This window comes from Zonotrichia leucophrys, unplaced genomic scaffold (genome assembly GCF_028769735.1).
Source record: "Zonotrichia leucophrys gambelii isolate GWCS_2022_RI unplaced genomic scaffold, RI_Zleu_2.0 Scaffold_159_108453, whole genome shotgun sequence".
NCBI classification, from domain to species: Eukaryota; Metazoa; Chordata; class Aves; order Passeriformes; family Passerellidae; genus Zonotrichia; species Zonotrichia leucophrys.
Window position 1 is genome coordinate 33,111 of NW_026992364.1, and position 18,127 is coordinate 51,237.

Here is an 18,127-nt window from a genome sequence, read left to right on the forward strand (position 1 = left end):
GGAAAGAGGGTGCAGAGTGACCAGGAGCCTGCCCAGAGCTCCCCAGGCCCCTGTGCAGCTTTGGCCATATCCATTGACATCTGGCTCCCACAGCCTTACCCGACCCCCTTGCAGTGCCCATTTCCCAGGGGCAGACGGAGATCCCATCATGCCCTGAAAAATGTTCTCATCTCTGCTCTGTTCTAGATGAGCTTGCTAGGAAGATTTCTCCATTAGATTGGCTGAATAAAGTTTTGAAGCCTTTGGAACCTCCTGCAGGTATGTTCTCACTCTCCCACCAAGGAATAATTGTTGACAACCTGGCAGGAACCTGGTTACAGAAGCTTCTGTGGCTGTTGTGTTACAGATGCGTCTGCAGGGAGGACATATCCTGTTCCTTTGCTGGTTCCTTCACCGAAGCCAGGCTTCCATGGGAGGCGTGAGTTGTGCGTCCCTGCTGACCCCACAGGCGGACCCCTTCTCCTGTAGGATCCATTCATAGGAAATGGAACCACTTTCTTTTAAGGTCCTCTGAGAGGGAAGAACAAAGCCACAGGGCACAAGAAAGCGCATGAGCCAAATAACATGGTGACGGAACTGCACAAAGGCAATGGTGAGAGCATTTCCCTCATCCTTGTCCTGGGGCTCAGCAGCCGGGGGCTTTGGCTGCACATCTGGACACGCCGTGCCCGGCACAGCAGGAAGAGATCCATGGCAGCCTTGCTGCCCTGCTGGTGCATCCACGCCCTGCAGGGCTGTTTCCCAGCCTGGCCTGGCTGCAGCTTCTCCCCAGCCTCTGCAGGAAGGCATTTGGCATCAGCTGCCATGCAGCCCAAACTGCACCATGGATCCCCTGCATTTTCCCGGTGTCTGAGCACATCCTGAGATGTGGCTGCTTGGCAGAGGGAGGGCCATAGGAGGCCCCAAAGGCCTGTGGGGATCAGGATTTTCCTGATTCTTATCCATGTTGTGGACAAGTATTGCCTTCTGAAGAGGCAACCACCTGGATGAGCAATGATTCCATCTGATCCCATCAAGCCTCTTCCTTTCTCAATGGATGGACAGAGAGGCTCTGTGGAAGGCGGCTTTTCCTGCAGGAAGGAGGGTGGTGCCAGGCACAGCCACAGGAGGTAATTGCTGTGCCTCTGGGCCTGAGCCCTGCTGAGGCTTGAGCTGCCCTCTCTGCTGCTTGGCACTGGGGACACAGCCCGGACAAGACGGGCACAGCCCAGAGGAATTGTCCCGAGCAGGCTCAGGGCACTCAGGCACTGAGCTGTCCTGCTGGGCTCCCTCCGTGGGAGACACATCCCGAAACCTGGGAGCGGCTGCACGGGGTGCCAATGGTGGGGAAAGGGCAGAGGGGGAGAGCAAGGCTCCAGTGTGTCCTGAGAGGGCCTGGCCATGTGCCTGTGGGCTGTGGGAGATGTTCCATGGGCAGGTGGGCAAGCAGGAGGGAGGGACGGAGGTTGGGAGCGACAGCTGTGGCACTGCAGATTTCCCCAAGCATTTAGTGAGGCTTTCCTGTGTGGGAGGGAGAGACCTCCAGGGCCCTGGGCTGCTGCAGCTGCCCCTCCAGGCATGTTGCCTAGCACCTGCAGAGAACGTGGAGAGTGACCAGGAGGCACAGGCTCCCACAGCCTTACCCCACCCCCTTGCAGTGCCCAATTCCCCAAGAGAGAAGGGGATCCCAGCACACAATGGAAATGGTTCTGTAGCATCTGTGATCCCTTCTCGACTGGCACGTGATTTGAATTAGTTGGAAATGCTGGTGAATGGTACTTTGAAGACCTTGCCAGATGTTGAAGGCAAGTTCTCAATGTACCTTTCCTGACAGAATAATCGGTGGCAGTGTGGCACGGGCTTACTCATGAGCCAGTTCCCTTAAACTTCACTGAAGGTTGATCAGTTCTGGAAACCTTACCCTGCTCCCTTCTGGAGCCCTGAGGGATCCCATAGGATCGCTGTCAGTGGGAGGAAGGAGTATTTATCTGTCCATCCTCCTCCTGTGTGCAATGCCACTGTGTCCTTCTGTGTGCTCTGTGCAGCCACAGAGAAGAGCAGAGAGGGAAGGGGCTGGGCCCAGGGCTGTGCCCCAGGGCTGAGCCTTTCTCAGCTCCTTTGCTGCCCCCAGGGAGCCTGAGCTGCTCCTGCTGCCACTGCCAAGGCCTGGCCCTGCCTGGGGCTGTGTTTGGAGCTGCTGGCAGCTCCAGAGAGTCCTTTCTGCCCCAACTACCCCGCAAGGGGCTCCTTCCATCCCAGTGTGGGGCCACTGCAGGCACGAGGTCCCCCTGGCCCTGCTCCTGAGTGGAAGGCAGAGCCAAGGGAGTGCCTTGGATGGCACCAATAACCCAGGTGCCCTCACTGCCACTCGGGCCTGAAGGAGAATCTTCAGCAGTGCCATTGGAGCTGTTCTGTCCTGCCTTTCGTTGCAGCTGAGCCTGTTGGTAAAGGTGATCTGGCTTCCCAGCCCACGTTCAGGATTGAGCCTCTGGGACATGGTGAGGGTAGGTCAAGGCCTTTCCCCTGGGAGAGCTGCCAGCTCAGAGCCCAAAGCTCGGCCAGGGGGGCATCGTTGCAGGTGCCAGGACAGAGCCATGCATGTGTGTGCCCTCACCCTGCACGATCCACTCACAGCTTCTGCTCAGCACTGGAAGATGTTTGGAGGAGGGTGGGCCCTGGCCCAGTGGAAAAAGCCTAGATGATTTGTTGAGTTTACCCGATTTTGCATAAGCATGATGTCCTGAAGATGCCATCAAAGTAATGGATAACTGTTCCATCTGTTAAGGTGTAATTTTTGTTTCCTCAGTGATGGGCCAAAAGGCAGGACAGAAGGAGGTGTTTCTGCAAGGAAGCAGAGGCTGATTGGCAGCCCCTGCTGCAGGAAGGAAGGCCAAGCCAAACACAGGCATGGGCATGGGCACAGGCTCAGAAGGTAATTGCTGTGCTGGGCTCAGAAAGGCTGGGTGGCTGCAGCTCTTCCACTGGGGCCTGCCCTTGCACGGCCCGGCAGCAGCCAAAGCTGGAGGTGCCTCTTGAGGCCTTGAGGCCTCTGGAGCTCATTCAGAGCCCCGGGGAAAAGGGGACTCGTGCACCAACGTCCCTCTCGCTGCAGCTGCTCTGGAGCTGGCCCTGAGTGCCCAGAGGCCCAAGGCACAGGAGCAGCCCCGAGCGGGAGCCCTGCCACGAGCCCAGGGCCAGAGCCAGCCTTGGCTCCCGACTGGGCAGGGCCTGCACTGGGTCCTGCCAGGGCCTGACTCTGTGCCCTGGGGCTGGGGGAGCTGTCACGGGGCAGGGAGGGCCAGGGCTGGCAGTGGCTGCTCAGGGATGGCTTTGGCCCATGTCCCTCCTAGCAGCCACTGCCCAAGCAGCTGCGCAGCCCCCGGGCTCTCCTCATGGCCTGCTGGGCTTTGTTGCGTGGCACAGCCTGTGCCAAGGGGCGGCAAGGTGCCTGCAGGCCCCAGCTCTGGGGGAAACAGAGAACGTCCTGCCCGCATCCACCATGCTGCCAGCTCAGCAGTGCAGCACAGCATGGGCTGACGCTCCCCATTGCTCCCACAGGTGCAGCTGGAACCACAGCACATGTTCCTGATGCCCAGAAGGGCCTTGGAAGGGGTTTCTGTCAGGGAACAGGCTTCTGGCTAGGGTTACTGGCAGGCCTGCTTGTCTTGGAGCTGATCTTCTTCTATTGCTCTGTCCAAATTTGGACTTGCTGGAAGAGAAAAGGGTGAGTGTTTAGTTCACCTTTCCCTCAAACAGCTTCTTTTGAAAGTCTACTGTACATAGGAAACATTCCCAGTGAGGCTGCAGTGTAGGTGTGGCCAGTCCATGATTGTCCAAAGAATTCTTCTGACGGTTCTGCTGCTGCCCAGAGCTTTCATTGGCCTCCTCATTGCTGGGCCTTGTCCTGGGGGGCCCGCTGGGGCTGCAGCCAGTGCTGGCTCCCACTGAGGCTGCCTGGCCAAGAGCAGCCCCAGGGGCACAGGGCAGAGGCAAAGCACGGTGGGGAGGAGAAAGAGCAGGGACGAGATTGCCCTTGAAAGGCAGAGGCGCTCTGGGGCCCGCTCCTGGCCAGGGAGCTGCCCAGAGCCGTGCCCTGCTGGCTGGGGCCTTGAGGGGCAGCTGTGCAGCTGGGCCAGGCTGTGCCAGCAGCTCCAGCCGTGCTGGGGAGCTTTGCCAGCTCTGGGCCCGGCTGTGCAGGAGGCTCCCTGTGTGCCACTGGCAGCTGGGGCCTCAGCCACCTCTTCTTTCCACAGTTCCACCTCTGGACAAGAGTTGTAAGGCGGTGGCTGCACCTCACACCCAAACAGCAGGAGCAGCTTCTCCAGCAGTAAGAAGGTCCTGGGCATCCCTGTCAAGAGTTTTGAGCTGAAGACTCCAGAACAGCAATCAACAATGAAATCTCCTATTCGCCTGGAGATCGCACTGCCACCTCCTCTCCCCATGTGTATCCCCAAGCTACTTTCATTTCTTTTTTGATCCTCCTCTGTCCCGTCCCGACTCCTTCTATAGACCCCAGCAGCAGCCCAGCACCCTCCAGCCCCTCCTGAAACTAACATGTCCCTTTCTCTGCCTCTGAGCCCCCTGGGCCTGCCCTCTAAACAGCAATGAAGTTAACCCTGCTCTCTGCCAGGCTAGGTGATGGCCCTTTCTTTAGTTGCACTAAAGGGAAGGTGCTGTCACCCCAGTGTTTGGGTGGCAGCAGCACCAAAGCCCAGCCGGCAGCAGCGCTGGCTGAGCTCCATGGCCAGGAGCAGCTGTGGATGCCCACGGTGTGGGGAGGCAGGAGCCAGGCAGGGGCTGCTGTGACCAGCGGCGGGGTCCCGAGGGCTGGGGGAGCCCAGGGGGCAGGCAGCAGCATGGGGCTCCTGAGAAAAAGCAAGCCCATTTGCTTAGTTTATCTGTTTTAGTAATTAGAAATTTGTAGAAATATTTCAAAATAGTTTTTCTGTAGAGAGACACCCCCAAATATATCTTCCCAATTACTATAGTGTTTAAAGATTTTAGTAAGTAGTTTTAGAATCAAGAGAACAAGTGACCCATTTTGTCTTCTTATTTCATTCTTAGAAATATTTAGAAATATCTTTTGTAGAGAGAAATCCCCAAATGTTTCCTTCCTGTTACCATAACACGTGTAATTCTGAAACTAGTTTTAGAGTTCTGGAAAATATTTTCCCCTTTTACAATAAAAATATAAAATTGCATTTCAGTGGTAATGTGTATTCTAGGAAGAAGTAAGACCCCTTCATCCAGCCAGCCTCCTGCTGAGGCTGTTTTTCCAAAATGCGCTTTTGATGTGGTCACAACCAACATACATAAAACCTTTTCCCAGATATTTCCTGGGATTTATGACAAGTTCACGTCTTAATCCTCTCAGACAAACTTTGAGCACAGTGGCAATCTCTTCAAGTTACCATCTTTGTTTGCTTCTGGTGGAACTCCCTCAGTTCTAGAGCAGGGCCTTCTCTCAGCTTCCTGCTGCCCCCGGGCTCTCCTCCCGGCCTGTTGGGTTTTGTTGGGTGGCACAGCCTGTGCCAAGGGGCGGCAAGGTGCCTGCAGGCCCCAGCTCTGGGGGAAACGGAGAACGTCCTGCCCGCATCCACCATGCTGCCAGCTCAGCAGTGCAGCACAGCATGGGCTGACGCTCCCCATTGCTCCCACAGGTGCAGCTGGAACCACTGCCCATGTTCCTGATGCCCAGAAGGGCCTTGGAAGGGGTTTCTGTCAGGGAACAGGCTTCTGGCTAGGGTTACTGGCAGGCCTGCTTGTTTTGGAGCTGATCTTCATCTTATGCTCTGCCCGAATTTGGACTTGCTTGAGGAGAAGACAGTGAGTGTTTAGTTCTCCTTTCCCTCAAACAGCTTCTTTTGAAAGTCTACTGTACATAGGAAACATTCCCAGTGAGGCTGCAGTGTGGGTGTGGCCAGTTCATGATTGTCCAAAGAACTCTGCTGAGGGTTCTGCTGCTGCCCAGAGCTTTCATTGGCCTCCTAATTGCTGGGCCTTGTCCTTGGGGGCCCGCTGGGGCTGCAGCCAGTGCTGGCTCCCACTGAGGCTGCCTGGCCAAGAGCAGCCCCAGGGGCACAGGGCAGAGGCAAAGCACAGTGGGGAGGAGAAAGAGCAGGGACGAGATTGCCCTTGAAAGGCGGGGGACAGGAGAATGTCACTTATCCGAGAGAGCCCCAAAGAGCTGCTGGAAGGGGTGCCGGCTGCTCAAGGATACCCGAGGAGCAGAGGGAGGGCGTATCGGCTGATGGGGTGTCCCGAGGAGCGGCTGGGGAGAGTGGGGGTGTCCGTTGGCGGGGAGGAGCGGCCGGAGGGCTTGCACGGTCCTGTGGTGGGGAGGCCAGCGGGGCCTGTCGGAGTAGGCTCAGCCCAGCTGGTGGGTACGGCTAACGCCGCCTGCCCGCCCGCAGGACCATGGCGCAGTTCCTGTTCAAGGCAGACTTGCACGGGCTGCTGAAGCTGGACACACTGATCCCGAACGCGCTGCCTGCACGAATGGCAATGCAAGGCCAAGGGAGAGCGGCCCCGGGCCCAGCCCCGTCGGCGTGTCGCCCGTGAAGCCGGCCAATCGCTCCCACAGCTCCAGCAAGAGAGACAGAGACAGATGCCGTCCAAGATACCCGGTGAGCGCCGGCCACCAACAGCAGAGGTTGAGTGCGGGAGCCTCGCCCAGGCTGCTTGTCTGTAGCCATGGGGCTCTGGGCTCCCTGCCACGCTGCCCTACCAGCTGCTGCTCAGGCAGGAGGAGGTGGGCTGTGCTCCTGACAGCCACCCACCTCCTTGCCAGCATGAGGGGCAGAGCTCTGAGCGCTGGGGCTGGCGAGCTGCTGTTCGCCCAGCTGAGCCTTGCTGGCACAGCTGTATGCTAGGACGAGTGTGGACGGGACTGTCAGCTGACAGCTTTACATCCTGTGAGCATTTTTGTATCTTCATCCTTATCTCTGGACTCTGGAAGTATTGCACTAGACCCAAGTGCACACAGTCCCTAACCAACTTGGTGGCAGGGAGGAAAATATAAGTTAGTTGTGACTGGGTGGCATGAGACCTCAGAGTCCTATTTGTCTGGTGGGTGTGATGTGGAAGAGTGTTGGGTTTACTCCCGTGAAAGCTCTAATACAGGCTGTTAAATAGCTGTAAGACAATATTTTTATATGTGAATGCAGGTAAATCTGGATCCAAAATTCAAAGCACCCCCACAAAGGCTGGGGGGGATCGCTACCTTCCCAACCGCAGCACTATGCAGATGGAGATGGCAAATTTCCTCCTAACCAAAGAGAATGACCCTGCTGAGGATTCCCCTACCAAGAAGGTGATCATGTTGCTAAGTTACAATTACTTCAACAACCGCTACTCCTTCCCGCCCCTTTACAGAGCAGTAAACTATAGGTTCTATCAAGTGGGCACGCCGGACTGACAAGTCCCAGCCATCACTACTTGCAGCTCTGGGCTTCAGAAGCCTAGGATGAGACCGAAGCTGTAGAGACTGCCATGCACTCTAAGCCTATGCTGCTTCTGGTAGCAAAATTTAGCTTTTGACTAATGAGGCGTTAAAATGTAACAGGCAACAAAAACACAAAGCTGTAAGCCTATGCAAAGTGAAACTGCTGGTGGTAGCTATTCTAGGACAATGTCTCCACAGGGAACACTTCTGGAATGTTTTACACTGTGTTCTGAAATCTGTTTATGAAGCATTTGGTCGCTTTGTGGCTGTGGCTCTTCCCACTGGCAATGACACTGAATTTGCCATTGTGTGAAAATGGGAGCAGGACGATGTATGGAAGTCTGAGGAAAAACTGCTTTGACCTGCCTCTGTGTGACTGACCCTTGCAGCACAGTCAAACATCTTCAGATTCTAAGAGAAGGGGACTTAGGTGTCTGTTTAAATTGCAGTGTGGGAATTGTTGTAAATGCATTGCACTGAGGGTGATTTGTCTCTGTAGGAGCAACAGAAAGCCTGGGCAGTGAATCTGAATGGTTTTGATGTAGAAGAGGCAAAGATCCTCCACCTCAGTGGAAAACCAGAGAATGCTCCAGAAGGTATGTCTGTGTGAGCGGAATCAGCAGAAGAGATCAGGTCAGGGGAACAGCAACACAGAGGCTCTGTGTGTGGTCACAAGAGAAATCAGCTGGTTTCTGAGAGCTGTACAAGCTGGAGTCTCCTTTCTTAAGGTTCCTGAGGTCGAGGGAGGGCATAACAGTTACAGTGAATTTATTTAGGAGAGGTGCTATGAGTGCCAGTTGGTCACCTGTTACAGGGCTTGCAAGGGTCTTCAGGGTGAAGACAGAGGCGAGAATCTTGACCTCATGTTCAGAAGGCTTGATTTATTCTTTTATGATATATATTACATTATTACTATACTAAAAGAAATAGAGGAAAAGATCTCAGAAGCTAGCTAAGCTAAGAATAGAAAAAGAATGAATAAACAAAGGGCTGTGTCTCAGCAGAGAGTGAGACCCAGCTCTGCCATGGGTGGTAAGTAAATCCAAACATCCACCCGAGACCAATCACGGATCCACCTGTTGCATTCCACCGCAGAAGATAAGCATTGTTTACATTTTGTTGCTGAGGCCACAGCTTCTCAGAAGGGAGAAAAATCCTAAAGAAAGGATTTTTATGAAAAGATGTTGGTGACAGTCACCTGTACTGCAGGTTCCAAACCTTCATGAAGTCTGTAAGAGCATCAAACTCTCTGCTCTGAACTTTCTAGCTTAAACTGCAACTAAATATAATGGGATTCAAAACCCCAAGTGTTTGTTAAATTTGTTTCCATGAATGAGGAAATTGTAGCTCAGCCCTGTTCAGCAGTTCATTCTGCCAGTGATTTTAGTGCACTGCAGGCTTGTGAGTGTTTCTCTTAGGACTTCATTTTCACTCCAAGGGGATTCCTAGTTGGGTGAGCAGCACTCAGCTGGGAGGAAACTAACTCAGGTTAACAAACCTGTTCCCCTGCACACAGGCTATCAGAATAACCTGAAAGTGCTCTACAGTCAGAAAATGGCACCTGGATTCAGCAGGAAGAATAGCAGATATATTCCCTCAAAGCCAGACCAGGTCTTGGATGCACCAGAGATTCGCAACAACTACTGTAAGTTGTTGTATTCATATTGTTGCATATCATATTTCTAGGGTCTCATATCTTCTGGGTGGTTTTCTCACAGCAGCTCTTCACAGCAGCATTGTTGCTTCTCAGTCAGGACTCCTCTCTAGCTCTCCTTGAATGCCTCACCCCTTTTTATCCCAGCTACCTCCACGGGCTACAGCTGCTTCCCAATTAAGGACATCACAGCTGCAGCCCATTTACAATACCTAGAATCAGGGCAGGGTCACTTACACAATACAGAGATCTTTTACTGCAATACATATCTTTACTCAGGCCCCTGTAGTAAGTAGGCTGCAGGGTTGAGTGCTGGGCATCCAGAACATTCTGCACTGGATTGCTGTTCCTAGGACAGTGTAACTGGGCTGTCTGTATTATTTTGTGTACCCAGGCTAGCGCAGACCACTTCTGGAGTGTCCCTGTGTGGCCTTACAGGGACAGTGGTCTAGGGCACTGTGTAGATACCTTGGAGCAGGGTACCTGGCCCCAGCAGCTGGGCATAGTGACAGTCAGAAGGCTGCCCCTCACCTGTACATGTGTGTGTGCACATGTGCACCCGCACCTGCTGCATCAGCACGGGTGAAGGGCATGCTCTCTAGCCAAGCATGGTGTGACCTGCATTGCTCTTTCAAATTGTAGATCTGAATCTCATAGACTGGAGCTCCCAGAACTTCTTGGCAGTGACTCTGGACAACACTGTTGTTTATCTGTGGAATTACGGTACTAGGGAGATTATCCCCCTGCTGCAGACGGAGCATCCAGATATTTACATTTCCTCTGTGTCATTGGATTGCTGGTGGCACAAGTAGTGCTGAGGTTCAGGTGAATGCAGGAGTAAAACTAGAGGTGTTTTCTAGGGATTGACAGAACTGTGGGGCCTGGGGACAAAACCTTGGCTGGCAGAGGAAGGATGCCATGCACTTGACTTGTCTTCCCTGGTGTGGGGTGGAACTGCCCAGTGTGCAAGGCAGGGTTTGATTTGGGGGTTTTCTGATAAGTAGCGTAACCTTCTGTGCTATAGTCAAGAGATACACATTTTCTCTGTTCCCTTACTGAGAGAGCTGAATGCCAGAGCCTGTGCAGTGAGGTTCCTAGGGCACAGAAGCAGGATTGGTTTCTTCTGAAGAACTTTTTGCTTTGCCTCTCCAGCTATGGGACATTGAGCAGCTGAAACGTCCCCGAACCATGACCAGCCATTGTGGCCGTGTGGGAACCCTCAGCTGGAACAGCTGCATCCTCTCCAGGTAAAGCAGTGGGTCAAGGGCAGTTTCCAGTTGTTGCAAACTCCTATCCCTCAATCTATGTGTGGCATGGGTTAGGGATAGCAGAGAGACGTTTGTCCTGGCTTGGGATCCTTACTCAGCCTTATCTGTTGGGGCTGTGAGGAGAAAGCCTCTTTCCTGTATTGCAATTTGTGCTGAAGTTGTAAAGACCTTGTGTGGGTGTTTCACTCACACCAACAGACCTGTGTTGCTGGTAACACTGGTTGAAACCCAGTGGCAGCTATAGCAGTCTTGCAACAAAAAAAAATGGATTTGGGTGAAAATGTGCAACCTGACCCTGCAAGCCTTCTCTTCTCTCTGCAGTGGTGCACGGACTGGGCACATCCATCACCACAATGTCCGAGTGGCTGAGCATCACGTGGCCACCCTTGCTGGCCACACACACGAGGTGTGCGGACTCAAATGGTCTCTGGATGGCCGCTACCTGGCCAGCGGTGGCAATGACAGTCTGGCGAACGTCTGGCCATGCACCCAAGGTGGGGGTGGCAACTTTGCTCCTGTACAGACCTTCACTCAGCACCAGGGTGCTGTCAAGGTGAGCACAGAGCTGCCATGGGCGGATATGTGTGTGCAAGGCAGGCATGCAGCACTGGCTGGGTGCAGGTTGCCTCTTGTATGTTTTAAAGTGAACTCTCCTCTCTCAGGCCTGGCGTGGTGCACATGGCAGATGAATGTTCCAGCCACTGGAGGTGGCACTAGTGACAGACATATCCACATCTGGAATGTGTGTTCTGGCGCCTGCCTCAGTGCTGTTGATACCCGCTCCCAGGTGAGAGATGAACATCAGCTTGGAGACAAACACCTTCTGGCAGCACACCTCCACAGAGCTGCTGGCTCCTCAGGCCCAGAGGCACAGGGAAGGAGGGGGACCATGCTGGCCTCCAAGTGGTGAGCATCAGCACAAGGACCTTGTCGCACCTTGTGTTACTGCTTGTTTGCAGGTCTCTTCTATCCTATGGTCCACAAACTACAAGGAGCTCATTTCAGCCCATGGCTTTGCACAGAATCAGCTGGTTATATGGAATTATCCAAGAATGAACAAGGTTGCAGAGCTGCAAGGTAGGTGCATGTTGTTATCTTGTTGTTGCATTTCTAAAGTCCCATACTGTTGCAATCATATTTCTAAAGTCTCGTACCTTCTCGGTGATACTTCCTGGGGGCAGTTCTTCACAGCTCTGACTTCTTCTCCTGCTTGTTGCTCGTTCTTCGTCAGGGCTCCTTGTCAACTCAGCTTGACTAGCCAAGCCCAGCCCCTTTTATCCCAGTTATCTTCACTAGCTACAGCTGCAGCCCAATTAAGGACATTGCAGCTGCAGGCCATCAAAAACAACCAGGGCTTATCAGGGCAAGGCCTATATACAGATATTCAATATACAACACAGATATTTTACTACGACTCCTACTATATTTCCCCCTTTTCGTTTACTTACAGATACTAAGACTCCTACTATAGGTGGACAGGGCCTGGGTGGGGGGGCTGTTAGAGGTTGAAGACAGCCGCACTCCTTGGTTGGAGCCTGCAGCATCACTGGTACAGGACAGTATCCGGGGCCATGCTGCTAGGAGTAAAGCATGCCCACGGGGCTGTGGAAGAGATACCATTGATCCAAGCCTACACTTGGGGTCTGGAATCACACTGCCACAGCCAGTGGGGAGGCAGCTGTGCAAGCTGGCAAGGCTCATGGGAGCATACAGGAGTAAATGTGCATGTGCTGATCAGCTCATCCCTGATTGCACATTCCTTCTCCTCCTCAGTTCATACTGATAGAATCTTGACCCTGACCATGAGTCCTGATAGTACATCAGTGGCCTCAGCAGCTGCTGATGAAACACTGCGGATCTGGCGCTGTCTTGAGATGGACCCCTTGAAGAAGAAGAAGAAAGAGAAGGCAAACAGTGCCAAAAGCAGTGTTCTTCACCAGAGCATCTGCTGAGAGCACGGGATTGTTGTGGGGGAGGGGGATATTTGGTTTACACACTATACAGTATTTTAAATGGTAATGAACTGCTTTACTTGACTTTTTCTTAATGGAGTCTGATGGAAGAAAAAGCCATGGCTCCTAAACCCAAGTCCTTCTCCCTGAGGCTGGGGATCTGGGCAAGGTGTGGAGACCTAGGTCTTAAGGGCCAGTTTACAGGCTCCTGAGCTTAGCACAGCCTAGCAGAAGGATGCTGTGCAAGGGCTGTACTTCTGTTTCTGTCCCAGCTAAGATAGATATGTCACCTGCCCCATCTAGATGCTGACTACAAGCACAGCAGCTCCACCTGAGGCTCAACTGAAAGCACAGCATGGCTGTGGCCTCAGTTTGTGTTGTCCTGGCCTGTCTCACAAGGCCAGGGACACCTTACTATGGCTCTGCAGGCAGATCTCAGTTTGTCTTGTTAGCTACAGGCAGCCATCACTGCCTGCCTATGGTGCTGGAGTAGAATAGCTGTTGGAAAAAAAGGAGGGAGGGAAATACAGAGCAACAGCTGTAATCACCCCAAAGGCTGGAAAGGGGCTGGCTCTGGCATAAAGCCTGATGCAAAACAAAAGGTTAGCTTACATTGCCACAGCCAGCCTGGATGTCATGCAAGAGCCACACAAAGCACCACCAACCCTGTGCTCAGCCTTCAGTCACGTATTCTTCCAACAACTGTGATCTCCCTTCCTCTTCTGCTGACAGGAGGCCCTGGTGCCTCACTGAGGCTTCATGCAGGGGAGCAAGCACCAGGGCTCAGCTGACATTTATTGGAGCTTGACTCCCCTACACTTGGAAAAATGCCTTTTTTCCAGGCTGAACTGTGCTGGAGCAAGTTGCAGGAAACATATTTGAGCCCTTACCTGACCAACAACCAGCTCAGCCATGCTGCTTTGCACGGTGGAGCCGCAGTGTCTGAGGCTGTGGGGCTGCACCAGACCCATCAAGCCTGTCCTTCAGCTGCACCAGCATTGCCAGGGGCTGCTGGGGACACTGCACAGCTGATAAGCACCTTGGCCTGTACAAAGCAGCTCCACCAAGCCTGTGCCTCCCATCAGCCCTCAGTGATTAGCTGAGGGTGGATTATTACATGTTTTCACCTTTCCCTCAGCACAGTACCACCCTGTGCCTAGCACCAGCTCTGCCTCCTGAGCCTTACAGAAGCTGGAACCTTCAAAGGTTCCGACTTGTGCTCTGCCAAGGCCAGTGAGTGTGTAACCACACCCACCAGAGCACCCCCCCACAGACATAAAGCTGATATGGGGGGCACAGTCTCAAAAGACAGCCACTGAGCCAGCACCTTCCCAGCAGAGCTGCTGGTGCATCCCCATTTGGCCACTTGGGAAAGATCAGGAGGTCCAAGGATGGAGCTCTCCCTCAGACACAAATCCTCAGGCCACAGCTGTCTCTAAAGGGGAAGCAGGCAGGAACCCAGATGCAAGGCTGGGCTCTTCCACAGAGCTGTGCTGTTGTTGTAGGAGCCCTGTCTCACACCCCTGCACTTGGTGCTGGGAGTTAGCACAGACTTGCCCTGTAGGGCCACAGCTGATTAGGCTTTCCCTGGTCCCTGACCTGCAAGGAAAGCTTTATATGCCAAAAAGTTCCTGTCATTTTTGCAGTCCCATGTAAGAGCAGCTCAGCTTTCTCACAGACTCTTTCTTTCTCCTTAGCACATGCCCCACACCCAGATGCTGTGCATTACATAGCCCTTAGAGGACCTCTGAGCATTACCAGAGGGTAATGATACTGCAGGGTCTTTGACCCCATGCTGGTCTCTTACAGTCCTGGAGTGAGGAGGAGCAGAGGAAGGAAGTGGGCACTGATCCAGCAGGCCCAATGAACGCAGCCCTGTAAGGTGTGAATTCAGTTCACAGCATGACAGCGTATTAATTACCAAGTGCCATGGCCAGCCCATAGAAGAGCACAGCTAACAGTGTTATGAATAAGAAGCTTGACTAGGCCAATATTCAAGCAGCAATCAATTTATTATTTAATATGGTAAGGTATGAGCAATACAGCACTGGGTACAGTGGGGGAAGTTTTCCCTCCAACTGCACACCAATAATTGAGGGTTACAGGTATTTATAGGGGTACTCATCAGCTTTCTCAGCAGTTTCTATTTCCAATTTTTTTACCCATCAGCAATTTTTATTCCAACTTATTACATCACAATTCTATACACTATTGTGATTTTAGTTTTTCTCAGGATGTATCTCAAAGGAGTATCCCCAGATGGTGACGGTCCAGTTTCCGAAAGAAGAAAGATGAATCCCATCTGGTGGGGTCCAGCTCCCCAGATGTGTGTCCACCTTTTAATTGCAGAGACTATACATCTCATAACAGTGATGTCCAGCTTCCCTTTGGTCGAAACCATAAACCCTTGAGGTGATGTTCATCTTCCTTTCTCAAGCTGTTTTTCTCTGCTTCAATAAGGCGTGAGATAAGCATATTTGTTTTATATATATTCCAAAGCTATAGTTTCAAGGATACAAGTAATATTCTAAAATTATACTTCAAAAGGTTATTATTGCAGAGCTTTTTTATGGATTAAATGCAAGAAAAAAGCAACATTCTAAACACCTTAATTCCAATGCTCCTGAATCAACCAGGGTTAATTGTGTGGTAAATAGGTATGATTCGTGCTGATAAAAATTGAAACAGTAATCAATATTGATACAGTAATTAATATCCGGAAATAATAAAATAAGTTAAAAATAGTAATGCCAAAGAGGAGAGGGAGAGGAGGGGCTCCACCTCCCCCCCCCCCGCCTTTCCCAGCAGATGTTTTTTCAAGGACCACAGGAAAAAAGCTGAAGATAGAGTTGCTAAAAATGAAGAACCTGCTTTGGTCCCAGAAAATGCTAATTATAAGGGACTTATTGCCTTGATATGTAGATGCAGTGATATGTTAGTCTTGGCTTACATTGTACTGGCTTGGTGCGCATGTGTAACCCAAAGGTGAATTAAAGGACAGCAAAGAAGACTACATAGCCTTTATCAGTGATGACCCCTGAAGACTTGTGCGACCACCAAACCGAGTGGTGGCGCATGCGTGGTAAAGGTGGTAATGAAGGCAGAGACAAAAAAGTGATGAACGGAAAATGGGAGGAGATGGAATTGACATATGGCATATAAGGGGTGACTTTCACTTGGCAAGCTTGTACGTCAAGTGGCAAGGGTCATTGAACCCTGCCCTCCGTACCCCGCGGTATCTCTTGCTATGCGCTATTATTGGAACCAAATTATCCCTTATTTTAATCGAATTATATTGTATCCAATTTTATATTTTTATTTTAACTGTTCAGTTAAAATTGTTACTACTTTTAATATTGTTTTTATGATGGGATAATTGGGCAAACATAACAATTGCAAACAAAACATAGGTTCAAAGGCCTTTTTCCATGCTTTATTTTTCTTAGTTACTTATTAGAATTCATAGCTCTTCCATTGTCGGGGTCCACACATTTCACATTCACAAGTACACACGTCGCCTGTTTGTACCTGACATGAAACACAGCTTTGCATCTCACAGAGGCCACTTTGGGGTCCCTTAAAACATTTCTGGGGCACATTTGGGGCAGTTTTGGGTCTGAGGAGGGAATTCAGACAGAACTTGAGGGTTTGGAGGACACCTGGGGAAGCCGGGTGGGCACTTCGAGGGGCACTCAGAGATTCTGAGGAATAGTTTGGGGTCCCAGGCAGCACGTGGGGGTCCAGGGGGGCCCTTGGAGGTCAGGAAGGGGAATTTGGGGCCCTTCGGGGTCCGGGCGGGACCCTGGGAGGCTCGAATGGGGTTCTCTGGGGCGCGGGGGGTGAGGGGAGTTGTAAGCACGGGTATCATACGGTTCACCGGGGCCGCGGAGCATCACGGGAGTTCGAGGCGCAGCTGCAATGGCTCTCGATGGGGCGCGGGGCATGACGGGAGATGAAGTCCCGAGTGGACTAGCGCTGGAGGTGCGCTGCGGAGCATGATGGGAGCTGTAGTCGCGGAAGTGGGTCGAACGCGTCATTTGGGGGTCCGGGAGGGCACTTATGGGACACTTCTGCGTCCGACCTGCGACTTGAGATCCTCGGGGGGGGACGTAAATGGTTCGAGAGTACTCGGGGGGAGCTCGGGGAGCTCCAACCGGGCTATTTAGGGCGCGGGGCACGGCAGGAGTTTCTCCAGGCGCGGGACTGTGTTCTGGGGGGCTCTGGGGCCGCGGGGGATGAGAGAAGATGAATTCCCAAGAGTGGCTGTACCGGGCATCTGTGGGGTTGGGAGCACTCAGGGGGTCTGGGGACGCTTTGGGGGGGTCCCGTATGGGCGCTGAGGGGGCACTGAGGGATCCTGGAGGGTCTGGGGGGCATTTATGGGACAGACGGGGGCGGATCCCGCGCGGGGGGGGGGAAGTCTGTGGAGCGCGGGGCATGACGGGCATTGTAGTTCCGGCTCTAACGGGGTTGTAACCGGGGGCGGGGCATGATGACAGTTGAAGGCGAACAGGAAAGATGGCGCCAACCTTAGGCACCGCCCCCAGGCCTGGATCCCTGGCCCTGATTGGCTGCAGGCAGTGATTGGCGGGAGCCTCGGCAAATGGGATGCGGTGGAGGTGGGAACAGCCCATTCACCCTCCTCCAGTCCCTCCCAGTGCAGACCAGTTCATCCTCAGTACAGCGCAGTTCAAACCCAGTGCCCCTCCAATCCTTCCCAGTACAGCCCAGTCCCTCCCAATACACGTGAGTTTATTCCCAGTCCCTTCCAGTTCACCCCAGTTTCATCCAGAGGATGCCTCAGTGTCCGCAGTTTGCCCCAGCATCACTCCCAGTATGTCCCAGTATACCCCCACAGTCCATCCCAGTCCACCCAGATTCCCCCTCAGCATTCCTCGTGTTCCCAGGTCGTCCCACTCTTCCCCAGTGTCACTCCCAGTATGATCCAGTGTCTCCCACAGCGTTCTCAGTGTCCCCAGTATGTCCCAGTCCTCCCCAGTTTTTCCAAGGACAGTTTAATTTCTCACGGCAGACGTGGCAGCCAAACCCAGCAGTGGGGTCAGTGCAGTGCCCATGGCCACAGCCCCTTGCAGTGCCCAGTGCAGCTTGGGCTGATGATCGACCCTCACAGCTGGCCCAGAGCAGCTCTGCAGTGGCTTTGGTACCACCTGGGGCTGGCACACACCTGAGCAGTGTGTCTGTTTGCACTGGGGAAACTCAGGAGGTTCAGATTGCTTCAAAAACCCCAAAAAGTGAAAATCCCTCTTAGGTGAGTGCAGCCAGCTCTCCAAGCACAGCAGGGCCTGGGGCAGTGAGGACAAGACAGGATGGGGATGGGCAATGTGGAGCAAGGTTGTCCACACTGGGTCAGAGCTCCAGGCACAGCTTCTGTGAGCAGGCCAGAGCTGCTGAGGAGAGACCCTGGGTCAATATCAATCACAGACTGCTGAAATAATCTCTGCTCTAAAGGGAGATAATATAAAATACTTCATTTAAAATAAGAATGTGTATTTCTTACAAGTTCTTTGAAATCTTTTTCCATCACTTGACTAGGAAAACTTTAATGATTCTCACAGGGCTTTGGTGTTGTTTACATCAAGCTCAGTCCCTGAGAGTGTCTTCAAAAAACTTTTCAAGAACTCAAAATTAAATTGAAACTCTGAAGTTTTTTGAAGTTTTAATGTGTTCCACTGAGGGATATGACTGGGAAAGTGTCCCCAGGTTCCAGTTAGAGCAGAACACTGGAGGCAGGGATGACAGCTGGGGACAAACAAGGCAAAGGTGTCTCTGGTGCTGAGCACACCTGGATGTGTTTGAGGAATGCAAAGGG

The 18,127-nt window shown here is 52.6% G+C and overlaps 1 pseudogene; it reads left to right on the forward strand.

Moving 5' to 3' along the window:
• The first annotated feature begins 6,396 nt into the window (after window positions 1–6,396).
• LOC135461062 (cell division cycle protein 20 homolog) lies at window positions 6,397–12,297 on the forward strand (annotated as a pseudogene).
• Window positions 12,298–18,127: the final 5,830 nt, after the last annotated feature.